Source organism: Balaenoptera borealis (genome assembly GCF_965194805.1).
Source record: "Balaenoptera borealis genome assembly, chromosome: 1".
Lineage (NCBI taxonomy): Eukaryota > Metazoa > Chordata > Mammalia > Artiodactyla > Balaenopteridae > Balaenoptera > Balaenoptera borealis.
The window spans coordinates 35,847,381-35,859,649 of NC_138860.1; the positions used below are offsets into that span (position 1 = coordinate 35,847,381).

A 12,269-nucleotide genomic window follows, 5' to 3' on the forward strand; every position below is an offset into this window, starting at 1 on the left:
ATCACACTCTCCTAGGGAGAGGAAATGTGAGTTTGTCATAGGTATTGTAAGGGGAAGACCTAGAAGGAGAGACCTAGGAACTCTTCACCATCTTGGTGCTAAAGGCTCCCTTATCTTTCCCCACGCCCAGGACTCCAGACGGTGGGGATTTCCTCAGTGCAGCATCTTAATGGGTGCTACCTCTTGGACACCTTGCAGTCCCTGTTCCAAGCTTCCTCAGAACCTGAGGTGAAGTATATTGTGGTGCTGGTCTACCTGTCAGATCTTGACCCTGAATGGCTCAGCCAAATGATTGCCAGTATTTCAGACATCTTCATGTTGAGGCCCAGCAGCTGCTCGTGATCCATGGTCATCTCAGTGACTCTCCTCTCCCAGGAGATCTGAATAACGTTAATCACTCCTCACCCTGTGAAACACTTTATTCCAGGCAGAAAGTAGATTACGCCCTCCTCATGAACTTTGCTATCAAGCTCTCTGAATACTTTATGATGCTGGAAGATTATGTTAACTGCACCCCCAATTTTATTTCTACCATCTATTGGGCATTATCAGCATAGAAAGAACTACCTTGGGTGATCCTGGAGTTTTCTAGCCTGACCTTCTCCAGAAATGTTTTCCACACCAGTGACCTCTCCCGCTTGACCTCTTTCTTCCTCCTCTTCCATAAGGACAGTCCTATTCACTTGCTTCTCTCAAATTTTAGTTTCCTCTTGGGCCAAACAGCTCCAATTAGCCTCATTCCCAACTTCTTCCACTCTCAGGAAAATTATTTTACCTCTAAAGACGCATGTTACCAAGAGGAAGAAGGAGAGGAAAAGGAGAATCTTAGTAAACCTGATAATTCTCCCACCAAGATCTACACTGACATGATGGTGAAAAGCTCTCATTTCCCAGAACATGCTTATTTTCTGAATGAAAGTTACTTTGAGATTCAGTATCCCATTCCAGGCAACATATATACTTTGATTTTGGATCAGCTACACAAGGTGAACCAGATACAGGTGCTCACAGGCATTGGTAAGCTGGGGATATATCAACTGAAACAGAGGCAGGTGGAACTGGGCTATGATCCCATTCAGGAGAAAAAAAGCACTGTCCGCTATACCCTGTTGAGACCACTGGTGAAGGAAAAATTTGATCAGAAGGTATATTATGAAGTAGATTTTGTGGAGGCAGTGAGATATGTATCTGTACAACTGCTGATGAGAGCCCGGCAGGAGTCTAAGCTATGGATTAGACAGATCAGCATCTGGATTAAGTCTGAGAAAAGGTAGGAATATAAGGGTCAATGTGCATTTCAGAAGGATGAGGTCTGGGGATGGACTTAACACAGGTGACAAGGAATTAAAACTTTGAAATTGGTCAGGAACATCACATGCGGATTCATTCTACACTACTGAATATAGATGACACCGATTTATAAGCAGCAAGAAGAAAACTCGCAAGAGCCAGAGAGAGGGAAGTATTCACCAAAATCTTCCCCAGTTTTCTCTCTACTCATATCTCCAATCGTAGGATCTCTCCCTGAAGTAGATACTGTTTTATAGAGTATTGGCAGTGCCTAAAAAATGAACATGGGCATAGCATTTGATTTCATGCAAGGTCTAATCCTCCAAACACCAAACATTGGACCTCACTGAGAGTCAAAACATGACCTTTTAACTGTCTACGAATTTTTAAGCAGTAGATGCAAATATTTGTATATCTACACACCTACATTTTTCTAGGGCAAAGAACCATAACTCTCATCAGCATTCTATATGCAAAAAAAAACACAAAAATTATTAAGTTAGTAGATACACTTTCTTGATGGCAGTAAACAATTTATTACCTAAGGGCATGAAACTGTCTGTTCAGTATTTTAAGTTTAGGATTGAGAGCATACATTAATTCATTCCTTCATATATTCATTCAGAGTTATTTATTTTGTGATTTCTTTTTGTTGGGGCCTATTCAAGGTAGCAAAGATTCTAAAATGAGAAAAACACCTAGGTGGTACTAGCAAGAGGTTAATAGCAACCACAAATGCTTAGTATTCAATATGATAATTTGTCTATAGATTCTTTTGGATTTTCTTTATTTACAGTCATGTATATATGATAAATATGTGTAAATTCAATGCAATCCCAATAAAATTCCAAGTTTATTTGTAAATTTCCCTATATTTGACATTTTTATTCCATATATATTTACATATATATTCTGTAGATATTCTATATTTGACATATAAAAATAAACATGTGAAAATATTCAAGAAAATTCTTTAAAAGAGAACCTTATTTTACCAGCTGTAAATACATCACTAAGAGTATCAAATACTTTCCTAAGAGTTTTTCTTCTATTCTCTTAGTAATAGAACTCTATCAATGTGGAATTGATATTTTGTATGTAGTATGAGTTAGGATCATTATTTTTTTCTTCAGATGGGTATCCACTTGACCCAGCAGCATTTGATTGAAAAGATCATCCTTTCTCCACTCTACTATATCACCTTTTTCATTAATCAGGTGACCATATATGCATGAATTTGTTTTTGGACTTTCTACTCTGTTCTATTGGTCAGCTTCTTATCTTTATGCCGATACCATACTGACTTAATTACTATAGCTTTATAATAGATCTTTATAACTAATACTGTAAGTTGTTCAACTTTGTTCTTCAAAACTTGCTGTTATTGACACTTTACATTTCCCTATCAGATTGTCAATTTCCACCAGTAAGTATTTCTTGGAATTTTTATTTGTATTGCAAGAATCTAAACCTTTACAATATTTAGTCTTCCAATCCATGAATATAGTATATTCTTCCATTTCTTTAATTTCTTTTAATTTATTTTACTAATGTTCTATATTTTTCAATTTACAGGGCTTTTGTTAGATTTATTCCTAGGATTGATATTTTCTGATGCTATTATCAGTAGTATCATTTGAAATTTTTATTTTCTAATTATTTGTGTTTAGTATATAGAAAATACAATGGATATTTACATCTTGACCTTGTACTCAGTGACCTTGCTAAATTCACATATTAATTCTAAAAGCTTGTAGATTCTTTGGGATTTCCCTTGTATAAAATCATGCTACAATTTCATTTATTTCTTTCCAAACCATATGGCTTTTCTTAACTTTTCCTCCTTGACTTATTGAACTGGCTGGAACTGCAGTACAGTGTTGAATAGAAGTTGTGACAGAGGACATCATTGCTCATTCCTAATCTCAGGGATGGGGAGAGCTTTCAATAATTCACTATTATATAGACAATGGGATATTATTCAGCCTTAAAAAAAGGAGGAAATTCTACCACTTACAACATCAATGAACCTGGAAGACAGTGTGCTAAGTGAAATAAGCCAGACAGAGGAAGACAAATACTGCATGGTATCACTAACATGTGGAATAGAAAACGAAAAAGTTGAACTCATAGAGAGTGTCATGGTGGTTTCCAGAGGCTTGGGGGTGGGGTGCAGGGCGTGGAGGAAATAGGATGAGGTTGGTAAAAGAGAGTACAAGTTTTTAGTTAGATAAATAAGGTCTGAAGATATCATGTATAACATGTTGACTATGTTGGATAAGATTGTGTTGAATAATTGAAATTTCAGAGAGTAGAACTTACTCTCTTTTGGTGTTCTCACCAAAAAGAAAAAAGGTAAATATGTGAGGTGATGAATGTGTTAATTAAGTCGATGATAGGAATCCTTTCACAATGTATATGTATATCAAACCATCACAGTGAACACTTTAAAGGTAAATGAATATAAATAAATAAATAAATAATAATTTACCATTAGTATTTTGTGGGAAAGGGGTAAATACTCCAAGCAGATTAAGGAAATCTCCCCACTGTTCCTAGTTGCTAAGGGTTTTTTGTTTTGTTTTGTTTTTACCATGAATGAATGTTGAATTTTATCTAGTTCTTTTTCTTTATCTATCAAGATAATTCCTGGAAAATGTATCATTTGGTCATGATGTATTATGCTTATTACTCTCTTTTATATATTGCTGGTCTTGATTTTCTAATATTTGCTCAGGATTTTTACATTTATGTTCTTGTGAGAGATTGGGTTGTAATGTTCCTTTCTTATATTGCCCTTGTTAGATTTTGGTATTAAAGTTATGCTGGTCTCAAAAATATTGGTTGGAAAGTATTCCCTTCTCTACTTTTTGAAAGGATTTGTTTAAGATTAGTATTTCTTCCTTAAATGTTTAGAAGAATTCATCAATGAAGCTATCTGGGTCTTTACTTTTGTCTGTGTGGAAATTAATTAATAATGAACTCAATTTCTTTAATAGATATAGAGCTAATCAGATTTACTATGTCTTCTTGTGTTAATTTTTGTATGTGGTTTTTCAAGGGTTTGTCCATTTCATCAAAATATTGCCAAATTTATGGCTTATTATCTTGTTAGTCTCTTAATATTTGTGGAGATTTGTTTGTGCTCTTTTTTCTTGATCAGAGGTTTATCAATTTTATTACTTTTTCTAAGATACCGATTTTTGGCTTGGTTAATTTTCTCTATTGCATTTTTTTTCTGTTACACTTATTTCTGACCCTATCTTCATTACAGGACATGTAAAGACACAGTGTGTGTGTGAAAATACAGCGTTATGGGAACAGAAGTGCTAGACATGGAATGGTGGGAGATGAGGCTTATAGTGTGTTTTCAGTAAGAAAAGCACAGGGACAAAGATGACAGTGCAGGAGAACAATTATGCAAGGGGTGGATGGAGGGAGAAGGGACCAAAAAGGAAATAGAGAAAGTATGAGAACCAGAAGAGTGCCATCTCACCAAAGTGAAGGGAGTCTGAGCATTCCAGGAAAGAGGAGGCTGCCAACAGTGTCAAGGATCAGTGAATGCATACTAGTTAAAACTCTTTGAAAATAACATCAGCCAGAGAGGGAGTAGCCAAGATGGAGGAATAGGAAGACCCTGAGCTCACCTCCTCCCACAGGCATACCAAAATTACAACTATTTACAGAGCAACTATAAATGAGAATGACCTGAAGACTAGGAGAAAAGATTTTCCAAAACTAAAGATATGAAGAAAGAACCACAACAAGAAGGGTAAGAGGGGCAGAGACACGGTATAGTAAAAATCCACACCCCCCAGATAGGTGATGACAAATGAGGGGATAATCACAATTGCAGAGGTCCTCCCCAAGATGTAAGGGGCCTGAGCCCCACATCAGGCTTCCCAGCACTGGAAAGCCTCTAGAAATGTCTGTTTTTAAGGGCAGCAGGGCTTGCATACAGGAGAACAGGAGGGCTGTAAGAAACAGAGACTCTGCTCTTAAAGGGTGCACATGAAATCTCACATGCTCTGAGACCCAGCACAGAGGCAATAATTTAAAAGGAGTATGTATCAGACCTACTTGCTGATCATGGAGAGACTCCAAGAGAGGCAGGAGGCAAGTGGGATTCCCTCTGGGAACATGGATGCTGGTAGCAGCTACTTTTGGGAGCTCATTCTACCATGAGGACACTGGTGCTGGCAAGCATCACTTTGGAGTCCTCCCTCTAGCCTATTAGTGCCAGGACCTGGCCCCTCCCACCAGCCAGTTGGCACCAGTCATTGGAGACCCCCTGGTTGAGCAACCAGTCACATGGGTATTTGGCCCTGCTCACCAATGGACTGGCACCAGCCCTAGGTCCCCCAGGCCCCATTTCCAGCTGCTCTGGGACCCCCTAGGCATGCATGCAGCCCTGGGACTCTGAAGGTCATGGTCCTATTCAGTAGCAGGCTGGTGCCGGCCCCAGCCCCTTTCACCCGAAGCCAGTTGCCCTCAGACCCAGCTTCCCCCGCCAGTGGCCAGCAGTGTCTGCACAAGGCTGAGCCTGGCAGCCAACTGGGCTGGGGAATACAGTGTTATGGGAACACACCCAGGACACCCACAGTAGTCAGCCCCACAGTAGTCAGCCTACCAGCACACCCCCAGTAGTCAGCCCCGCCAAAATAGAAGGGCCCACTCAGCCCATATAGGGGACATCCCTAGATCATATAGCTCAGGTGACCATAGAGTGTGCTGCTGGGCCCAATAAGACATCTTCTAAATAAGGCCACTTCTCCAAGATCAGGAAATGTAACTAACGTACCTAATATATACAGATAAACACAGAGAATTAGGCAAAATGAGGTGATAAAGGAATATGTTCCAAATGAAGGAACAAGACAAAACACCAGAAGACAAACGAATTGAAGTGGCGATAAGCAATCTACCCAACATAGAATTCAAAGTAGTGATGATAAAGATGCTCAGAGAACTCAGGAGATGAATGGATGAACACAGTGAGAGGTTTAACAAGGGGCTAGAAAATATAAGAAGAACCAAACAGAACTGAAGAATACAAGAACTGAAATTAGAAATATACTGGAAGGAATCAACAGTAGATTAGATGATACAGAGGAACAGATCAGTGAGTAGTGGAAATCACCCAAGCTGAAGAGAAAAAAGAAAAAAGAATTTTTAAAAAATGTGAGAATAGTCTAAGAGACCTCTGGGACAATATCAAGCATACTAACATTCACATTATAGGGGTTCTAGAAGGAGAAGAAAGAGAGAAAGGGGTAGAGAACTTATTTGAAGAAATAATAACTGAAAACTTCTCTAAAATAAGATAGGAAACAAATATCCGAGTCCAGGAAACACTGAGAGCCCTGAACAAGTTCAATCCAAAGATATCCACAGCAAGACATATTGTAATTTAAATGGAAAAAATTAGAGAATATTAAAAGCAATGAGGGAAAAGCAATTCATTTCATACAAGGGAACTCCCATAAGACTGTCATTAACTTTTCATAGTAACTTTGCAGGCCAGAAGGGAGTAGCACAATATATTTAAAGTGTTGAAAGGAAAAAAAAAAATCTTACAACCAAGAATACTCTACCCAACAATGCTATTATTCAGATATGATGGAGAAATAGTTTTATAAACAAGGAAAAGCTAAGAGTTCAACACCACTAAACTGGTTTTATAAGAAATAGTAAAGAATATATTTGAACTTAAGAGAGCATCAACTTAAAATAATTATGTATGTATATAGGTTGCCATATATAAATATCATGGTAAGCACAAACCAAAAATCTATAATAGACACACACACACACATACACAAAAGAAAGAGAGAAAGCACTAAACATAGCACTAAACATAGTCATCAAGTCACAAGGAAAGAAAGCAAAAGAAGAAGAAAGGAACAAAAAAGAACTACAAAAACAACACCAAAACAATGTATAAAATGGCAATAAACACATACCTATCGTTAACTACTTTAAATGTAAATAATTTAAATGTAGATACCAATCAAAAGACAGAGTGGATAAATGGATTTAAAAAACAAGACCATAGGCTGCCTACAAGAGATTCACTTCAGATCTAAAGAATCACACAGACTGAAAGTGAGGGGATGGAAAAAGGTTTTCCATGCAAATGGACATGAAAAGAAACCTGCAGTAGCAATACCTATGTCAGGCAAAATAGACTTTAAATCAAAGACTGTAACAAGAGACAAAGAAGGACATTCATAGTGATAAAGGGATCAATCCAAGAAGAAGATATAACTATTGTAAATATATATGCACCCAAAATAAGAGCACCTAAATACATAAAGCAAATATTAAGAGACATAAAGTGAGAAATTGACAGTAACACAATAATAGCAGGGGTCTTTAACACCACCATTATATCAATGGACATTTCATCCAGACAAAATCTATAAGGAAACACTGGCCTTAAATGACACCTTATAGGGACGGTGGGAGGGAGATGCAAGAGGGAGGGGCTATGGGGATATATGTATACGTATAGCTGATTCGCTTTGTTATACAGCAGAAACTAACACACCATTGTAAAGCAATTATACTCCAATAAAGATGTTTTTAAAAAATGACACTTTAGACCAGATGAACTTAATAGAAATTTATAGAACATTCCATCCAAAAGCAGCATAATACACATTCTTTTCAAGTGCACATGGAACATTCTCAGGATAACTCACACATTTGGCCACAAAACAAGTCCCAGTAAACTTAAGAAAACTGAAATCATATCAAGCATCTTTTTCAACCACAATGCTATAACATGAGAAATAAACTATAAGAAGGGATATAGATGGCCAATAGACACATGAAAAGATGTTCAATATTACTTATCTTCAGGGAAATGCAAATCAAAACCACCTCACACCATCAGAAAGGCTATTATCAAAAAGACAACAAATATCAAGTTGCACTGTTGGTAGGAATGTAAATCAATACAGCCACTATGGAAAACAGTATGGAGGTTCCTCAAAAATTTGAAAGTATAACTACCATATGATCCAGAAATTCCACTTCTGGGTATTTTCCCAAAGAAAACAAAAACATTAATTTGAAAAGATATATGCACCTTTATGTTCACTGCCACATTATTCACAATAGCCAAGATATGGAAGCAATCTAAATGCCCACTGATAGATGAATGGATAAAGAAGATGCGATACATATATACAATGGAATATTAGCCACAAAAAAGAATGAAATCTTGCTGTTTGTGACAACATGAGTGGACTAGAGGTTGTTATGCTAAATAAAATATGTCATACAAAGACAAATATGGTATTATTTTACTTATATGTGGAATCTAAAAAATAAAACAAATGAAGAAACATAACAAAACAAAAACAGAATCATAGATACAGATAATAAATTAGGTGGTTGTCAGAAGGCGGTTGGGGGGCGAGTGAAGTAGGTGAAGGAAATTTAGAGGTACAAACTTCCAGTTACAAACTAGAAAAAGAGACCAGGTTTGTGATTAACTGAGGTGGAGGGTTGGGGAGAGTGAGAATCGGATGAAGGTGGTTAAAAAGGTATAAATTACCAATTGTAAGATAAATAAGTACTAAGGATGTAATGTACAATATGATAAATATAATTAACACTGGTGTGTTATACATGAAAATTGTAAAGAGTAAGTAAATCCTGAGTTCTCACCATAAGGAAAAACATTTTTTCTTTTCCTTTTATTTTATATCTATATGAGATGATGGGTGTTCACTAAATTTATTGGGGTAATCATTTCATGATGTAGGTAAGTCAAATCATTATGCTGTACACCTTAATCTTATACAATGCTGTATGTCAATTATATCTCAATAAAACTGGAAGTAAAAAGAAAATAACATTAGCTAACTCAAACTAGCCCCAAACAAAATGGGAAATTTATGTATTATAAGTAATGCAGTGGGCTCTGTGTCTCCTCAGTTCACATGTTTGCTGTCCTACTTTACTGGCTGTGTGATTTGGGCATATTATTTTAATTTCTCTGTGTCTATTTCCTCATCTGTAAAATGGGGAAAACAGTAGTACATACTGATAGAGTTTTGGGAAGGCTCCAATGAAATCTACATGTAACATGTAGATTTTCATAGGGATTCAAGCATAGGACTGCAGTGTGGAATATAAAAAGAACTAGAGCCAGGTTAGGTGTCCCTTTGGCTCTCATCACTGTCACCATTGACCAAGTTTACATATTCATTTAAGAGACTAGTCCAGGGACTTCTCTGGTGGTCCAGTGGTTAAGAATCCATCTTGCAATGCAGGGAACACTGGTTTGATCCCTGGTGGGGGAATTAAGATCCAACATGCCACAGGGCAACTAAGCCCATGCACCACAACTAGAGAGCCTGCACATCGCAACTAAAGAGAAACCCGTGCACTGCAATGAAACAAAGAGCCCCCACACCGCAATGAAAAATAAATAAATAAACAAACAAACAAATAAATAAATGAGTCTAGTCCAGTATGAACTAAAATGTTTTGTCTTGATACCAAATTTGTGGAGCATCTGATTGGTCCAGCTTTGGTAGTGTGTCTAACTCTGAAACAATCAGTTGTGAGCCAGGAACCATCTCTATGGGTTCAGAGCCATTAAGAATGTAATTGTGAGCTGGGCAAAATTCCCAAAAGCTATCTATTGCTGAGGGCCATTAAGACAGTGTAGAAAGTGACTACTGGGTTTGGCAAACATGAGGGTCTTTGGTGTTCTGAGAAAGTTATTTCAGTGAAATGGTGTGTAAGGGTAAGGGAGCAGAGGGTTGAGGTGGCAGGGGGTAGAGGTGGATTGCACAGGAGATGAAATCTATTCCTTGATAAGTTTGGATAAGAAGTGAAAGAGAGGCAGGAATAGTAGCTAGAGGAAATATGGAGCCAAGAGAAAGATTTATTTTACTTTATTTTTATTTAGAATTAGGATGAATTGAGTATAATTATAGGTCTGAAGTAGAAGCAAATGTGAGGTAGTGGTGGAAGACGCAGGAGAGACTATAACTGATGAAACAAAGTCCTAGAAGAGACAGAATAAAATGAGATCAGAAGCAGAGCTGAAAAGAGATTTTATCAAGAAAGTGTTCCTCATCCTTTAAGACCAGAGGCAAATAGGTATAAATAAAAGTATGGAGTTGGAGAATGCTAGGAATATGAGAGTATTCCTGATGCTTTCAATTTTGTTGGTGAAGAATGAGGCAAGGACATCCATGTTACTACAAAGTTGTTATGTCTCCTCTGTTCCTCTGTACCACAGGTTAGGTTTCTAACTTGATCTCCTTCCCAATATCTTATCTTTCTTTCCTATGTCTGTTTTTTTTTTAATGAAGAGTGATTTCCCCCAGTATTCCTCGCCTCTTTCCTCAACTCTTATACCTCCCAACTGATGTGCCTAACTGGTGAGTTTGAGAGGAGGAACTGAGCATGGTAGCCTCTTTCTTGGGAGCCAGGCTGGTTCTAGGAGGTATGCACCTTCCCCCAATGCTTCAAGCTTTACAGAGTGAGTCCATACATAGGGACTAGATAAGTCTATCTAATTCTGGTGCTAAATATTAGGAGGCCCATATTTGTTACACATGAAGCCACATTCCTCATTGTAAAATTTACCAGGTATTAAGTTAATATTTGGTCTATGCATGTTATCTATTACAGCAAAACAAATCATCCCAAACTTAGTAATTTAAAACAATTATTATTTTTTTCTTTGAGTCAGAAATTCAGAGCACTCAGTTGGGTCATTCTTCTGATTCCCATAGCATCAGCTGGTGTTACTTACTCAGCTGAATTTAGCTGGCAGCTAGGCTGGGCTGGAAGGTCTCAGAATGCATCACCCACATATCTGGTGCCTCAGGGATCTTCCAGGTGACAGGCTTCTCTCTGTCTCTCTGTCTTTTTCTTTCTCTCTTATCCTTCAGTATTCTAGTCCCACCTCCTTGAGAGCTCAGCAGCTGGCTAGGCCTGGAACTGGCATAATGCCATTTGTGTCACATTCATAGTGGTCAAAGTATGTGACAAGGCCATCCCAGGTTCTAGAGAAAGGAATATAGAATCCACTACACTGTGGGGAGAAAAGCATTCCGGGAGAGAAAGAATCGATATCAGCCTTCTTTAGAGACTGTCTACCCCAGTTTCTATCTTACCAGATCTTCTCTATCATTTACTTGGTTATAAACTTAGGCAGAAAAGAGGGATGTCACTATGGGACCCCACAACATTTCCCTAACAACCTGGTAAGCCATTCCTCTTCCAGGATAAGTTCTTACCCCAAATCCCAAAACAAATGTTTCTATTAGGTTTATTAAATTACCATCCTTGTAGGTCAAAAATCATTTAATACAACATGTTCATATGATTTAGTGTAACTCATTCTCTAATGTAATCTGCTCTTTTACAGGCTTATTTTCTGCTTTTCACAGTTCTTCCTAACTTTGTTGATTTTTCCTTTCTGACCCTTTATAGAACATGCCATAGACATAATTTGGAAGTCTACTTGATTTACAAGTCCTTCCATCTCTTGTATATTTGACCTGTATAACAAACTCAAACCTTCAAACCAGTTTAAAAAGGGAGACTTTATTGGTTCATGCTCTCAAACTATGGAAAGTCTATGGGTACAACTCGTCCTAGGGATAACTAAGAACATAAACACTCCAGTACTATCAGGTGTCCATCTCTCTGTCCATTCCTTCTCCAAGTTCATCTCCATCTATATTTCTAGTCTTTGATTTTTAACACATTGACAATATTCTCTCTGGCTGAAGACAGGTTTTTCCCACAAGACCAGTGATGTGGGTTCCAGGCAGCTCTAGAATTACCTCCCTACAGCCTCATGGCCAGAGAAAAGGTGTTCCAGTCCCAGTGAGAAAAATACTAGGAAAGAACTCTGATTAGCAAAGCTTAGGTCATACACCTATCCTTAAAACCAATTGCTTTGACCAGAGAATAACTGGTCTAGCCTGAGTCATGTGCAC

At 37.6% G+C, this 12,269-nt stretch overlaps 1 pseudogene across 1 annotated transcript in view; it reads left to right on the forward strand.

Annotated features, from left to right (window-relative positions):
* LOC309628385 (alpha-1,3-mannosyl-glycoprotein 4-beta-N-acetylglucosaminyltransferase-like protein MGAT4E) overlaps positions 1–5,775 on the forward strand; it is a 43,912-nt pseudogene extending 38,137 nt beyond the window's left edge. Inside the window, exon 4 of the transcript XR_014249549.1 lies at positions 131–5,775. The product of XR_014249549.1 is annotated as an alpha-1,3-mannosyl-glycoprotein 4-beta-N-acetylglucosaminyltransferase-like protein MGAT4E (transcript). The remainder of the gene's footprint in view (positions 1–130) is intronic.
* Positions 5,776–12,269: the final 6,494 nt, after the last annotated feature.